This window comes from Petaurus breviceps, unplaced genomic scaffold (assembly GCF_028583685.1).
Source record: "Petaurus breviceps papuanus isolate PSGF00001 unplaced genomic scaffold, PetGlider_PUasm1.0 176, whole genome shotgun sequence".
Lineage (NCBI taxonomy): Eukaryota > Metazoa > Chordata > Mammalia > Diprotodontia > Petauridae > Petaurus > Petaurus breviceps.
Genome location: NW_027185771.1, coordinates 12,485,058 through 12,502,329, shown reverse-complemented (window position 1 = coordinate 12,502,329; position 17,272 = coordinate 12,485,058). Strand labels below are relative to the sequence as shown.

The 17,272-nt window shown below is 43.6% G+C and overlaps 1 long non-coding RNA gene across 1 annotated transcript in view; it reads left to right on the top strand.

Moving 5' to 3' along the window:
- LOC138159592 (uncharacterized) overlaps positions 1-16,343 on the top strand; it is a 67,190-nt gene extending 50,847 nt beyond the window's left edge. Inside the window, exon 3 of the long non-coding RNA XR_011167922.1 lies at positions 15,365-16,343. This is a non-coding gene — a long non-coding RNA (uncharacterized lncRNA). The remainder of the gene's footprint in view (positions 1-15,364) is intronic.
- Positions 16,344-17,272: the final 929 nt, after the last annotated feature.

The following is a 17,272-nucleotide window of genomic DNA, read 5'->3' as shown; positions in this document are numbered from 1 at the left end:
AGGAAGGAAGGAAGGAAGGAAGGAAGGAAGGAAGGAAGGAAGGAAGGAAGGAAGGAAGGAAGGAAGGAAGGAAAGAGCTGAGTTGCCCAAATGGAATGGACCACTTGGGTTCCCAGTGGGGTGGCTCAGACTACTTATAGATTGTTATTTGTCCTTTGTTCTCAAAAGAAGACATGACATCAGGAAGATGATGACATGACTTGAAAGTGAATTGAATTTAAGTGAGAGAGGGCTGTGCAAGGTCACCAACCTCACTTTCTTTTCTGAAGTCATTTGGATCCAGTGGCAAGATATAGATCAGTACAACTATCGATAGCCCCCTTTTCCTTGGTCACACAGCTAGTAAGTTGGGATTTGAACTCTCTGCGTTATGCTCTGGGCAGTGAGGTGGCACAGGGGATAGATCGCAGAGCCTGGACTCAGGAAGACTCATCCTCATGAGTTCAAATCCAGTCTCAATCACTTACTAACTGTGTGACCCTGGGCAAGTCACTTAATTTTGCGTCAGTTTTCTCATCATAAAATGAGCTGGAGAAGGAAATGGCTAACCACTCCAGTGTCTCTGCCAAGAAAACCCCAAATGGGGTCACAAAGAGTCAGACATGACTGAAACAATTGAACAACAAATTTCAGTGCCCTTACCACTACACAGTCTTGTCTCCATAAGCCTATTTGTGAAAAGCCAAACCAGAGGCTCTTGTCATTTTTGTATTCTAGATCCCTTTGACAGTCTGGTGAAGCCTATAGACCCCTTCTCAGAATTATGTTTTTAAATACACGCAGCAAAATATTTAGGATAAAAGAGAAAACCAGTCATGGATAACTAAAGGTGCTAAAATATGGTTTTTTTTAAAAATAATTATCTCGTGCTCCTAAAGCCCTGGGATAAAGTGAGCTACAGCTGCCTGTCCCAGCCCCATCTCTTCACCAGCTGCTTTGCCATCACCCTGGGAGTCTTTCCCCGAATTCTCACCCCTTCCCCCACTTCCAGCTCACCTTGGGTGGGGACTTCCCCCATTAGAGTGTAAGTTCCTTAATGCCAGGGATGGCGTTTGTCTTTCTTGGTATCCCAGTGCTTAAGACAGCGCCTAGCATACAGTAGGTGCGTAATAAATGTTTTTGTATTCTTGTTGACTTTGTCGATATTTAAGTGAGTTGATATTCATGATCATGATTACTATTATCAGGTATCTGAAGAGAGGGAGGGAGCAGCATTAAGGAAGGGGGGAAGAGGAGGCTGGAGCACATGCAGGTAAACTTAACTCCGTGATTTTGTCACGACCAGGCCCTGTGGGGGAGAAGAGTAAGGCAGCCAGAGTATCACTGAGCATACCCTGCAGTAACCATACATCTTACTTTTTAAAAAGTCTCTGACTCTGATTAATGACCTAGAAATCAACTGTAAAATTGGTCTGGTCCCTCCCAGGATCGCTTGGGGCAGGGGGGGCCGACAGTTAGACATTCAGATAAACATAGACTTGAAGGTCCCCTCCCATCTAGCCCCCCACCAGCTGACTGGAGGAGAAGGGGGAGGCGGCGCGCCCACACCAGGGCCCCCGCACCACCAGGGAGCCAGACACGCTGGATCCAATGAGCCAAATGTCAGGAATGAATTGGCGGCAGCTCCCTTTGGACTCGCCACACCATTTATAGGGCACTTAGACCATGAATCATGAGGATCCAGATGAATAACGGAGAGGCTGGCAGGTAATCGATCGGGCGTGAGATGGATAAACCTCCGTGTGCGTGCTAGCCAAGGGCTCGGCAAAGGGGTTTTTTTTTCTCTCACAGCCGCCTTGGTCTCACTGTAAGAGGCTCTTCAGCCTACCGGGGAGAATCACAGGCCAGCACCAGGGTGGGAGGCCTCTTACAGATCAATTAGTGCAACGCTCTCATTTTACAGGGGAGGAAGCCAAGCTTTCTGTCTGCAGATATGCCCTTTTCTGAATTCTCGGAGTCAAAGAATTTCCCTATTTTTCTTTTTTTTCTTTCAGTCAACTTCTCCATATTGTGCCCATTTTGCACTGGGAGCCATGCTAGATACAATTGGAGGTTAAAGATACAGAGGAAATAGGACCAGGCCCAGAGGGGCTCATACTCTTCCTAAAACACAAAGGAGAGGACAATACAGGTGGACTCCCTGAATGTGTGTGTGTGTGTGTGGTACAGGCAACAAATGTTACCAGAAGTCACCAAGGAATCAATAGCATTTATTAAACACCTACTATGTAAGAGATAATTTCTGTTCTCAAGAAGCTTACTGTCAGATGGCAAAGACAACAGGAAAACAGCTATGTTTAAGCAAGATTTGTTGTTGTTCAGTTATACCTTACTCTTCACGACTCTGTTTGAGGTTTTCTTGGCAAAACAAAACAAAAAACTGGAGGTTTTTTTTCTATTTCCTTCTCCAGCTCATTTGACAGATGAGGAAACTGAGGCAAACAGGGTGAAGTGACTTGTCCAGGGTCACAGAGCTAGAAAGCATCTGAGGTTGGCTTTGGACTTAGTCTTTCATACTCCAAATCCAGTGGTCTATAAACCTACATCAGGATAAGGAGATGATCAACAGAAGGAAGTAATGACAGATCATTTGCCCAGAGTTATCACAAAAGGCTTTGTGAAAGAAGAGAGCTTAGAGTTAGTCCTTGAAGGATGGGTAGGATTTGGATGAACATTGAAAAGATGACAAAGGTAATGATAGGGGATGAGGGAGAATGAATTTGGAATCAAAGAACCTGGGATTGAATCCTCACTCTGCTAAGGGCTTAGCACAGTCCCTGGCACTGTGACTGTTGACTGATGACCTGGGTGCTTTTGGGCAAGTCACATTTCCTCTCTCTGGGACTCAATTTTCTTGGCTCTAAAATGAGCGTTAGACTAGACAATCTCTAAGTAAATTCTCTTTCAGTGCCACCACTATTAAAGCACATTGTCTTCACTGGAGAATTTGCATGAGACAAACCATTAGTCCAGGGATACCTCTTGCTGTCCTTCATAGTAAATTTCCATGATATAGTCAGTGTTGACCTCACCACCATCAGACTGTTGCTACAAGAATCTTTCAATCCCTGTTTAATCCTTGGATTAAGTTATCCTGGGAACTATTGCTTAATCTGACATAGGTTTTTATTTACTCCCGTATATCAAGACATGGAACTGTCTTCTCTCCCCAGAAGGGGTCTTTTCTACAATACCTATTAATTACCTGCTCACATTGGTCCAATCTCTCCAGCTGGGGCACAAGGATCTAAAAATTAATGATGAGATTGACTTCATCATTGTCACTACTGGAAAAATAAAGAGCACATATCAGTAGGTTGGTTGGTTGGTCAGTTGTTGTCTTTAGTGCCCCAAAATGACATCACTACATTGAGGTCAAGGTACAGTGTGTCTGACCGTGGCTGATCAGACCAACATGAGGGCTTAGAGGCTCTACCACCAGTCAGGCACAAATAGTCCACATGCGCATTTGGAGTGGACAGGGCTCTAAATTCATGCACCTCATGTTTCTTGAGCTATGCAATTCTGTTTCACTCAAGGAGGGCACTGTCTTCTTTGATGCAGCATGCCCTGCTGGGTGGTCCTTTGCCAGTGTCTCCTATGCCACGCAGGTGATTCCAAAGTCCTTCAAAGAGTCCTTGAGAGTGTCCTTGGATTGCTTCTTCTGACCACCATGCGAGTGGTTGCCTTGTGTGAGTTCTTTATAAAATAGTCGTTTAGGCAAATGTACATTTGGCACTTGAGCAATGTGGTCAGCGCATCAGAATTGTACACTCTGCAGGAGAGTTTGAATGTTTGAGAAAGGGCCTCAGTGTCTGATACCTTATTCTGCCAGGTGATCCTCAGAATCTTCACAAGACAATTCAAATGGAAGTGATTCAGTTTCCTGGTATGGTGCTGGTAGACTGTCCAGGTTTTACAGGCATACAACAATGAACTCAGCACAATAGCTCTGTAGATCTCCCTTTTAGTAGGCAGCCTAATACCACTTCTCTCCCACACACTTTCCTTCGGAGCCTCCCAAAAGCTGAACTAGTTTTGCCAACACATGTGCAATGTTCTAACAAGGATAGGGGAAACTCTGTACTTACTCTCCAAGAAAGAGACGACATCTCTCCTTTGGAGTGCAAAGGATACTCCCTTAAGGAGTTGGGGAGGTTTTTCTTCAAGGCTATTGGCCTGAGTTCACATTCTGGTTTGTTCTGCCCAATATTGACCACCAGTTGACCACCTAGTTTCTTTTAACCAATTAACATCAATTAGCTTTTTACAAAAGGGATATTTATTGCAAAGATAAGGGGTGGCTAGGTGGCTCAGATAATAGAGCATTAGCCCTGGAGTCAGTAGGACCTGAGTTCAAATCCAACCTCAGACACGTAACACATACTAGCCGTGTGACCTTGGGCATGTCACTTAACCCCAATTGCCCTGCCTCCCCCCTCCAAAAAGCAAAAAACAAACAAGTAAAGATAAGTACAAAACATTCCTCTCCTTCCAACATCTGAGGACATACAGTCCCATTTATCTCCTCAGTCCCTGGAAGGAGTCAGTTCAAATTTAAAGAAGTTTCTCCAAAACATTTTCCGATCAAATTCACTTCAGAATGTGGTATGGCCGTTGGATAGATAAGTAGCCTTCTCTTCCTACTACTAGGCTGGATTTATCAGATTACTCTTCAGTACCTTGGCCACCTCCTCACCCTTGCTCAGCCTCTGGTATGGATCTTGGCTCCAAGACTTCTGATGCTTGCTATTGTGACTTCTTGATGTTCAAAACATTGTTTGTGCCCCTTCCCAAAGAAGCAGGAAGAAGAGATATAGTGGAGACGTGTCATGGAGGCTTTCTGGAAGTCAACTTCCCAGACTCTTCCATGCGGGCTGGCAGCAAGCAGAGCATGCCAGCCCTTCCTTGGGGATGGGATTCCATTGGCCAGGCTCCCATTACACAAGAAATAGGAGATAACACTGTGAAGTTTAATGGAGGTCATAAGGGGGCCATTTCCACATGCTATTCAATTCAATTGAATCCGACAACATTTGCATTTATTAAGTGCCTACTATGTAAGCTAATATTCTGCTGAAAAGTAATTTAGAGCTAGAAGAAGCTGAGGATCAGATGGACCAAGCCCTCATTTCACAGATGAGGAAACAGGCCCAGAGACTTTGGGTGCCAGGATATAGTTACTGAATTTTAACCTGTAGGCAATGGTAAGCCATTGTGGATTTTTGCACTGGGGAGTGACATGATGAAAGTCATGTTTCAGGAGGCTGAATGTTTCTTAAAGTCATTCTGCGGTGGTGTTCAGGATGAATTGAATCAGGTAGACATTTGAGACAGGAAAAATTATTCAGCATGAGGTAATGAAAGGGGATGATGTCAGTGGGACCATAGAGCAAGGGGGAAGAATGCAAAAGATATTTCAACTAAAGAATCAATAAGATTTGATGAATGAAAGATGCCTCCCCCTTTTCTCCTTTTCCCTTTTCCCCTTTCCTCCAGGTCACCATGTTCTGCCTGCCTATAGGGACCCCCCTGTCCCTCTGCCAGACTTCCCTGCCTAGATCTCTGTATAGTACTTTCTTTCATTCTCCCCTGGTATACCAAACATCTATTCAAATGGCAGCATGAATGATGGAAAGACTCAGGACCTGAGTTCAAATACCAGCTCCACTAACTTACTAACTTTATTACAATTTTCTCCTGTCTGCCTCAGTTTCCTCACCTGTAAAATGATAGTTTTACTTCACGTCCTTTCAAATCTAAGTCTTAGGATCCCATTGTCCTCTCCATCATGGAATCATAATCTTGTTGTTCATTCATTTCTGGATCTTTGTGACCTCATTTTTCGTTGGCAGAGATACTGGACTGGCTTACCATTTCCTTCGCCAGTTCATTTGACAGATGAGGAAACTGAGGCAAAAAGGGTTAAGTGACTTGCCCAAGTCTAGCTTCACCAGATCTAAAACTATATAGCTAAGAAACAGAGTGGTGGATCAGTAGAATAGGTTAGGCACACAAGACATAGTAGTCAATGACTAAAATAATCTGCTCTTTGATAAATCCAAAGACTCCACCTTCTGGGATAAGAACTCACTATTTGACAAAAATTACTGGGAAAATTGGAAAATAGTATGGCAGAAACTGGGCATAGACCAATATCTCATACCCTATACCAAGATGAGGTCCAAATAGGTATGTGATTTAGACATAAAGGGTGATAACATGAGCAAATTAGGAGAGTAAGGAATAGTTTATCTGTCAGATCCATGGTGAAGGGAAGAATTTATGGCCAAGCAAGAGATAGAGAATATTAGTAAATGCAAAGTGGATAATTCTGATTACATTAAATTAAAAAGGTTTTACACAAACAAAACAAATGCAACCAAGATTAAAAGGAAAATAGAAAGCTGGGAAACAATTTTTATAGTTAGGGTCTCTGATAAAGGCCTCATTTCTAAAACATATAGAGAGTTGTGTCAAATTTATAAGAATACAAATCATTCCCCAATTGACAAATGGTCAAAGGATATGAACAGGCAGTTTTCAGATGAAGAAATTAAAGCTATCTTTAGTCACATGAAAAAAAAACATTCTAAATCACTATTGATTAGAGAAATGCAAACTAAAATAACTTTGAGGTACCATCTCACACCTATTGGAATGCCTAATATGACAAAAAAAGAAAGTGATAAATGTTGGAGAAGATGTGGGAAAATTATAACACTAACTCATTGTTGGTGGAATTATGACCTGATTCAACCATTCTGAAAAGCAGTTTGGAATGACACCCAAAGGGCTATAAAATTGTGCATATCCTGTGATCCCAAAATACCACTACTAGGTCTATACCCCAAAAAGATCATAAAAAAAGAAAAAGGACCCACATGTATAAAAATATTTATAGCAGCTCTTTTTGTGGTGGCAAAGAATTGGAAATTGAGGGAATGACCATAAATTGGGGAATGGTTAAACAAGTTGTGGCATATGAATTGTGTTATAAGAAATGTTGAGCAGGTGGATTTCAGAAAAACCTGGCAAGATTTACATGAACTGATGTGGAGTGAAGTGAGCAGAACCAGGAAAACATTGTACACAGTAACAGCCACATTATGTGATGACCAGCTTTGATCTCTTCTCAGCAATGCGATCATCTAACATAGTTCCAAAGGATTCATGATGGAAAATGTTATCCACATTCAGAGAAAGAATTATGGAGTCTAAGTGAGATCAAAGCATACTATTTTCTCTCTCTCTTTTTTTATTGTTGTTTTTTCTTTCTCATGGTTTTTCCCTTTTGTTCTCATTCTTCTTTCACAGCATGACTAATATGTTTAATATGATTGTACACGTATAACCTATATCAGATTGCATGTTGTCTTGGGAAAGGGAGAGGGGAGGGAGGGAGAAAAAAATTTACAACTCAAATTATCAAAGTAAATGTTGAAAACCATCCTTGCATGTAATTGGAAAAAACAAAATACTATTGAGTGGGGAGCGACGAGAAGTGACTTGCCCAGGGTCACATAGCTAGTAAGTGTCTAAGGTCAGATGTGAACCCAAGTCTTACCTGACTCCAAGCCTGGCACTCTATCCACTGTGCCACCTAGCTGCCTAGAGCAGGAGGGCACTTTGGGACCCATACAGTTCAAACCCTTTATTTTACAAATGAGGAAACTGAGATCCTAAAAATTAAGTCAATTGCCCAAAGTCATAGTTAATGGCAGACCTGGGGCTGACCTCACATCACAGGATCAAAGGTCAGACACAGTGTTTTCTAATTCAAGCCCAGCGTTCTTTACGTTCCACTACATTGACCTTCTGAAACACAAGAGTTAACATCAAAGGGAGATAAACACACAGAAATAAGCAGGGAACCAAGAATTAAATGTTTGTAGTGTCATAGAATCCAAAGAAGAAGAGAATGTCAAGGAAGGGCTGGTCAGCCACACCAAATGCCTTAGAGAGGGTTCAGGAGGATGAGAATGAATCCCTGCTTTTCACCATTTGATTCCATTCAAGACATTTGCAAAGTCCCTACTATGTGCTAGAGATACAAAGGCTCCCTCCTGAACTCCAGCCCCACATCACTAACTGCCTATTGGATATCTCCAACTGAAACAACTACATGGCACAATGATGAGACCACTGGAGTTGGCATCAAGAAGACCTGAATTCAAATCCTACCCCAGACACTCCGTGCTCTGTGACCTTGGGAAAGTCACTTAACCTCTTGTGCCTCAGTTTCCTCATCTGTAAAATGGGGATAATAATAACATCTACCTCCCCAGAGCTGTTTCAAGGATCAAATGAGATAATATAGGTAAATCTTAGATATTAAATTTATATATTATTATATTAGATATTAAATGAGATAATATAGGTAAACCTTAAATATTTGCAAAGCTTAGGGTGCTGTATAAATGCTAGTTATCCGTATTTATTTATCTATTATTCGTATTTAGACATATTTATTGAGTGCTTACAATGTGCCAGGCATTGTGCCTGGTGAAACAGATAGAAAGACTCCCTCCTGAACTCCAGTCCCATATCACTAGCTATCTGTTGGATGTCAACTGGATGAACACAGGAATGAATGAATGAATAATTTTGTAAAAAAAATTATTAAGTACTATGTGCCCAATACTGTGGGTGTGCAAATATAGGCAAGAAAGTCAGTTCTTGCCCTCAAGGAGCTTATACTCTAATAGGGGAAGGCAGTACATACAGGGGAGTGATAGACAGAGAGGAGTGTTTTGGACAAGGAAGGCAAGGTGAATCTTCAGAGTTAGAGGGTAATTGATTGACATGACCTTTCCGGGAATGACAATGTTGACTTAATTTTCTGAGAGCCAGAGTTGGAAAGATTGGCGGGGGGCTGTAGAGGGGGACATACACATAGAGTATGGCAGAGAGAAGACTGGGGTGGGGGTGTGGTGGGCTTGAGACCAGGCAAAATAAGATGAATGCTCACCAATTAGATGTCCTGTGGGCATCTCAAACCTCACCTGTCAAAACCGAATTCATTATTTTTCTGCAAAACCTTCCCTGTTTTCTAACCTCTCTATTTCCTTGGAGGGTACCATCATCCTTACACTCAGGTGGTTTTGCAATCTTGGTATCATCTTCAATGCTTCTTTCTCCCTAACCCTTCACATCCAATCATTTGCCAACTCTGGCTGATTCTCCTTCCACAATATGTTTCATTTGTTATTCCATCTTTCCATTCACATAGCAACCCAACCCTTCCCTTCTCCCCCATCCCCCCCGCCCTCGTCCCCAAGTTCAGGCCCTTGTCATGATTGTCTGGACTATTGCAATCGACTCCTAATTAGTGTCCCTTATCCAATCTGTCTGCCAAATTTCTATTCCTAAAGCACAGGTCTGACCATGTCTCTATCTTGCTTAAGAAAATTTAACAGCTGCTTTTTATGTCTCATATATTGCTTCTTAAATTTCATATGTATATGTATACATACATATGTACATATATATACATAGATGCATATGTATGTATGCATGTATATACACACATATATACATATACGTAATGTTCCTGTGTTTGGTTTTAAGTCCATCCTACTATAGCCGTCTTATTCTCTCAGAGCCAGACTGGTTATACCTCCCCCTAAGGGTCTTGGGAGCACCCTTGAGGCATCGGGGTATCTCTTCTCTAATGATACTGGCTTTTGCCCCCATTCCAGGTACATCCACCCTCCTGTTAGCCACCAGAGACTAGCACCCCAGCTCCAGTGAATGAATTAATTCATTTTTATCATCTATCCACTTTTATCAAGGGATATTTACTGAGAAGCTATAACAAGAACAGAAATATAAATATTTCCCCCAGCACACTGTCTACCCTACAATCAGTGTCTGGGGAGGGTGGACTTTTATTTAATGCAGTTTCTACATGACTTTAGTGCCACTAAGTTCCTATCTAAAGCTGGCATCGTTGCCAAGTGAGTCCTTGTCTCAGTGACCATGGGCTATGGTCCAAGGGTTACTTCATGATCCCATCGATGGTGGGTTCAATGTGGACTCAACTCCTACTAGACCTTGGGTGATTCACTCTCTTGACCTTTTAAAACTCACAAGGTTATAGTCCCCAACTTCCTTCACCTAAAACAAAAGAACAAATGTTGAGGCCAAGAACCAAGGCCCATATTCATGGACCCACATACCTGGGATGAGACAGGGTCCGAGGTCTCTCCCCTTTGAGGATTGTCTCTCAATAGAGATCATCATTCAGGAAGAAGTCTCACAAAGAGAAAAGGTCAAAACAAGAGAGGTCAGCTAAAAAGAATTGTCAACATTATGGCTGGCAGCTTGGTGGCATAGTAGATAGAGCACTAGGCCTGGAGTCAGGAAGACCTGAGTTCAAATCTGATCTCAGACACTTACTAGCTGTGTGACCCTGGGCAAGTCACTTAACCTTGTTTGCCTCAGTTTCCCCACCTGTGAAATGATCTGGAAAGGCAATGGCAAACTACTCCAGTATCTTTGCCAAGAAAACCCCAAATGACGTCACAAAGAGTTGGACATGACTGAACAACAACATGGTAGCTAGCTCCTTTTGAACTCAAGCTCCTATGCAAGCCCCACAATTGCAGCCAATCTAAGATTCTGCTATTCAGTACGTGAGTAGCAGTCTGCAGCCAGTTCCAGAATGTCTATGCATGCTACAAATTTTTTCAAAGCACTTCTATTATGCATCTTCACAGCTCTCCCAGAAGCAGGCTCCGTGGTCTCTTTGCTTGGGGGAATTGCATCAGCAGAACTTAGCACATGCTCACTGGCCAATCCTTGGCTTTGTTTTTTGAGTCTGGATCTCCCTATTTCACCCCAGCCTGGATGTACAACACCACTCACAGGCCTGACTCCACTGCTAATTGACACTGAAGCCTTGACCTTTCTAGCTTGAGCTAGTTTGCCCTTCCTTAGGGAGCCTGATGGCCTCCTCCTCCTGGGGGCTGCCATATTGGTACTGGCCTCAGTGCAGATACCTGACTGGCCTTAGCTCTACTGAAGTTCGGAACTCTGGAATTCAAGTGATCTACATTCCCTTCCCATTCCCCTTACATAATAGTCTGTCTCTCATCTCTCTCATTTAGAGAGGCTATATATCCTGTCCCTGGCGTGCACCCCTCTTCACCCCAGCCCTTCAAAATTCAGCTCAAAACAGGATATCGGTCTTGACCACCCAGTTGGTGGTGCCTTCCTCGCAGAAGTTATTTTGTGTATCATTTCCATTTAAATTTTGATTTACATGTTGTCTCCCCTTCTCTCTCTACCCCATAGAATAGGAGGACACTCTCTTGGCCCCTTCAAAGACAGGGACTTTTTCTACAAAGACAAATAGCTCTTTCCCTCAAGGGGATTATAGTCTACTATTACACACAAATGAGTGTAATACACAGTATGGAGAAAAACTGTCAAAACAGTACAGGAATATTTGTGAAGGGAGACACACTATTTACTGTGGGCTTTGGGAAGTTAGTCCTGAGGAGCTGAGCTGGGAGGGACTCCAGAGAAGGTTGCCAATGGGGTGGCCGGGAGGCCGGGAGGGTAAGGAGTTAAGGGGCTCCAGCTTCCCTCACCCAGCTCCCTCCCCTTCAGTATTTTTCTTGCCTGCTGACTTTTTCCTTCTGGCCAAACCAAACTCCCAGCCACTGGAAAATCCCTGCCCTGCTTCTCTCACTTGGCCCTCCTTGCTGCTCAGAGGGTCACAGGTCAGCCCACATCCTGCTCCCACATTTGACAGTTCCTGTACAGCCTTCCCTAGCTGGCTGCTGTGGCTCCCAAGTTCAGACTCACATTCTGGCAGCCTCTCACAAGATCTCAGTGGGTTTGCTTCTTACCCAAACGAATTCTATTTTAAATCCAGCCAAGCAGAGGGAGATGATGTCTCCTGTTGGAGAGGGCCAAAGGCAGTTCCCTTGGTTGATCTCGGCCCATGCAATGTGACATCCAGCCCTCCTCTTTGGGGTAGAAGACTGCTGTATAGCCAAGGGGAGGGGCTTTTGGCTATGAGAGAGCGTCAAGAAATGGTGCATTGCTGGCGTCCCCAGGGGATTAGAAGACCTGAACTGTTCATCCTTGTTCATATTTCTAAAGCATTTTGGTGTTTACAAAGCACTTTCCTCACCACAATCCTTTGTGATAGTGCAAGAATGATCCCATTTTACAGATAAGGAAACCAAGGTTCTACGAGATTAGTAATGATAATGAAGAGGAGCAGACAGAATTTATAAGAGTCCTTCAAAGTTTACAAAGCACTTTACACATATTAGTCTTACGACAATCCTGGGAAGTAAGCACTATTGTTCAGTCTTTTTTTTTTTCCAGTTATGTCTAACTCTCCCTGAATCCATTTGGGTTTTTTGGGGTTTTTTTTTGCAAAGATGCTGGAGTGGTTTGTTATTTCCCTCTCTGGCTCATTTTACAGATGAGGAAACTGAGGCAAACAGGGTGAAGTGACTTGCCCAGGGTCACACAGCTAGTAAGTGCCTGAGACCAGGTTTGAACTCATGAAGATAAGTCTTCCTGACTCCAGATCTAATGCTCTATCCACCTAGCTGTTCAAGTGCTTTTAATATCTCCATTTTACAGATGAGAAAACTGATGCTGAATAAGATGAAGGGAGTTGCCCAGGGTCACCTCACTAATCAATATTTGAATCAAGATTTGAACTCAGGTCTTCCTGATTCCAACACTCTTTCCATTACACCACCTGAGGCAGCTGGAGAAATTATTTGCCCAGGTAGGTGATAGAGTTAGTGACAATCAAGGCCATGTATGACCTGGATGATGTTGGGCAAGTAACTTTACCTTTCTAGGACTCAGTTTCCTATATATTAAAAGAGGGAGTAGGCCTGGGTGACTCTAGGGTCTCTCCCAGTTCTGTAGCCATTAGTTCATGATCAGTGAAAACTGGAGGTTGGGGAGATGACTTTTGGAGTGGGAATGGGAAATGAAAAGAAAGAAATCAGAGGAGGCTTCCTGAAGAAGGTGGCCTTCAAGTGGGGCCTTGAAGGAAGGGAGGGACTTCTCTAGAAGGAAATGGGATCCTTGGGGCAAGGTCTGTACAGAGGCAGAAGGGTGAAAAGAGCTGGAGTACGGGAGCAGAGAGCAGGCTGGCTTGGCTTGGATCCCAGGTAACTGAAGGGCAGCAAGGTGAGACTGGACAGGTAGAACAAGGAGGACCTCCCCCTCCCCCAGCCTCATGGCCCTTGCCTGGGTCAAAGAGCTCAGGGCTTAATTACTCTTGATATGCTGAATTGGTCTTCCCAACTATCAGGAACGATTTCTTATGTTCTACTCCAAAGAGGGTCTAGCAAAAGGCTAAGGGTATACAGAAGGTGCCCAGTAAATGCTCATTAGGTGATACATGTGCGTGTATACCCGTATGACATCCATGGCACTTTAGAGTCAATGAGTAAATAAATGATGAATCTGTGAGTAGATTGGTTGAGTTTCTTTTAGAGATAGAACAGACTCTGAAAATTATCTAGTCCAACCCCAGGTCACACAGCAAGTAAGCCGTAGAATTAGAATTCAGGTTTTCTAGGGGCAGCTAGGTGGCACAGTGGAGTCAGGGGGACCTGAGTTCAAATCCGATCTCAGACACTAACTGTGTGACCCTGGGCAAGTCACTTAACCCCAATTGCCTCAAAAATAAAAAGAAAGAAAAGAAAAGAAATAAAGGGGAAAAAGGGTGCAGATTTTCTAACTTCCATTATTAAATGATGTAAACCTTGGATATCATCTAAGCCACTGGTGTCAAACTCTAACAGAAACCGGGGCCATTAAACTATCCATAAGGATTTCTGTGGGCCTCGTATTGACTTGGAAAGACCACATATTAATGTCACCTATATTCCATTGTATGTTTTATTTATTTTGTTAAATATTTCTCAATTATATTTTAATCTGGTTTAGGTCTACCCCTGTGTTTTTTGTTTGTTTTTAAACAGATAAGGAGGAGAGGTAAAGTGTTTGGCCCACCATACTACAGGAAATAAAGAACAGAACTGGAATTTGAACTCAGCTCTTTTGACTACAGATCTAGTGCTTTTGCCTCTACACCAAATTTTTGTTACTAGCATGGATAAATCAGGGCAGTTAGGTGTCACAGTGACTAGAGTTCCCCAGACATGGAGTCAGGGAGACTCATATTCCTGAGTTCAAATCTGGCCTCAGACTCTTGATAGCTGTGTGACCCTGGGCAAGTCACTTAACCTTGTTTGCCTCAGTTTCCTCATCTATCAAATGAACTGAAGAAGAAAATGACAAACCACTCCAGTATCTCTGCCAAGAACACCCCAAATGCAGTCACCAAGAGTTGTATATGACTGAAAACGACTGAACACACACATCAGTTAATTTTAGGTAGCTCTATTTATGTATCTGTAAAAAATACCACTAGGCATCAGTGATAACAACATCAACTTACTAATGTTCATTTGACACCATCTTGGGAGTTTTAGATCAAAATGTAGCATGCTTAAAAAAAAAAGTCAGAATCTGTTGTTCTGGGGCCCGATAACCTTATACAGAATTTCCCTTTGCAGGGAAGTGGTGAACACACTAATTCTCTGTGCTTAGCCCCAAGGACTAAGGATGGACTACAGAAAGTCTGTTTCATTCATTCCCCAAGAACTGGTGGATGTAATATGATTTATGCAGATGTTCCAGCCAATGAGCAGCGAGCTGGGGTGGGGAAGCGGGGTGGAAAGCAGTGGATAGCAAGGGGGCCGACTCAGAATCTCTTCTGTTTTCTTTTCTCCCCTGGTTAGCCCGTTGGCAGCTTGTCTAGCTGGGGATGGGGATGGAGGTGGGGATGTGGGGGTGGGGGAAGGACTTCATTGGGCAGTGATTTTTTTTAAACCATCAGCATAGTTTCCCTCATTTTCTCCCTCTCCTTCTCCTTCCCCCCCCCCTCCCAAACCTCCTGACCTTGAAGGATGTTGGAAGGTGTCATGTCAAGAGTGTTTCCCGAGCCAGCTTTGGAGGGAGGTGGGAGGGGGTGGGGAGAGCCTTCTCCTTCCTGAAGGCCGCCTGCCAAAAATAACAGTCGACTCCAGCAGGTCGGCACAGGAAGAGAAAAGACTGGTGCCTGATTTGTAGTCAGACACTCTGAGAGCCAGAATGCATTTTTATTGAAGAGGCCTCCAGAGAGGCATAAACCTTTCATGGAAAAAAAAAAATTGTGCTCAAGGCATCTTTTTTTTTTAAATTTTCAGATAAACTCCCTCTTAAGTTGTTCCCTCCTCTGGTCTCCACCCTTGACCTCTGTGGAGGGAAGCCCCCTTTCACGTCCAATCTGTTGAGGTTTAGCTGTTGTTATTGTTTTATGTTTCATCAGGAGCCTGGGCGAAGGAAGCTGTTTTTGAAGATGGAGAGGCCGAAGGATGGGCTGGCAAGAGTATTGGGTCTTGAGCCACCAGGGTCAAATCCCAACTTTTCTGTTTACTGCCTGTAGGACGTGGGACAAGTCACCTCCCCTGTTTGTGCCTCACTGTCCTCATTTGTAAAACCAAGAGGCTGGCCTGCCTGACCTCCCAAGGAAGATCCCTTTCTGGCTCTGAGACTTGGGATCCTGCTGTGATTTCCCAAAATGGCAGCAGTGACATCAGGTCTTGAGCACCCAGGCTTTCTCATTCCTCTTCCCTGCCCCCAACCTCCATGTCCTCGTACGCCCCCAGCCCTTCCCACCACTGCAAGCTCTGGCCAAGAATAAATCACAATCCCACATTTGCGGTGAGCAGCACCCTTCTGCTGGGCCACCTTGACAGTTCTCGGCTTCTCTTGCCAACTCCCTTTGGAGGGGAGAAGCTGATGGTCCCACTGCTGGGGGTGGGAAGGAGGTGGACCCCCCAGAGGTCACCACGTCCAGTCCTCTGTCTCTGCCTCTCTCTGCCTGGGACTTTGCTCCAAGTATCCCGAGGCAGATGGAGCTAGGGCTATTTTTAGAGACTTATAGCAAAGCAGATTCCACAGGCTCCCCCAAGCACCTATTCTCATATCTACCATTAGCTCTTCTCTTCTAGATAGGAGTACTTAGGCGCAGTCCAAGGCCAAGGAGAGTCCTCAGGCTGAGGAGGAGAGCCTCCCGTTCGGGCTGGGCCTTTCAGTCCTGTGTGGCGGCAGGCTGAGATGTCAGGACCTCCTTTTTCTCATCCTCTGCTCATCTAATGCTGCCCCCATCCCACCTCCCCTCCTCCACATACCTTCCTTTACGTTACTTTCAATTATGTCTACAGGGGTCCCAGCCTCATAAAGATGAACAGATTCCGGGATTCAATTGGACTCTTTTTTCTTCTAAAATAAAAATGGTGCCAAAATATATTGCTTTTTCATCCTTGCAACATCATGGAGACCCAGGGCCAACATTATTATGCTCAGCACAGGATAGCAAAAGAGGTTCAGGGTTTGTAGGCAAAAGACCTGAGTCTGAATCCCAAGTGGAGTCTGTTACTTATAAGCCAGTGACCTTGGACAAGTCAATCAACTTTTTCTGGGCCTCAGTTTTCTTATCTGTAAATTGGAGGGTTTAAAGGTCCTTTCCCACTCAAAATCCTCAGCTCTAATGATCCATTTGACAGAAGAGGAAACTGAAGTCCAGAAAGGTCACATGACCCTCTCCATTTTATCCAGCCAGTTAGTGACATTGCTGATCTCTGGAACCCAGGCTTCCTGACTCCTAGTCCAGTGATCATTCATATTCATTCATTCTTGCACTTGTAGATTTTCATAGAATAGTAAGCATCTACTATGTGTTTGGTCTTATGCCAACCACTGCAAGATGATAGGAATAATAATTCCTATTATGCATATGAATCAAATATTCATATTAATGACAACAAATAGGAATTCTTATTTTTCTTTGTATCCTGCTCCCTTGCTCTCTCAGAACTCACTGTCTTTTCACTACATTACAAATACAACCTGGTTGGTTCTTTCCAAGGACAGCCTTCCTTACTGTCTCTCAACAACCCTTCCTTGACAACCTTTATTATGCTTCAAGAGGATCTATTCTTTCATGCTGGCATCCTAAGGTTTCCAGTAGCACTCCACAGAATGTTTATATTGAAATATTACAAGAACTTGTAATTTCCTCCATGTGGGTCCTCCATCCACTGAAGCAGATCTAAGTCCCTCCATGACTTAGTAGATGATCTTCATTATGTGTGTGTGTGTGTGTGTGTGTGTGTGTGTGTGTGTGTGTGTAGGAAACAAGGTTAAGTGACTTGCCCAGGATCACATAGCTGGT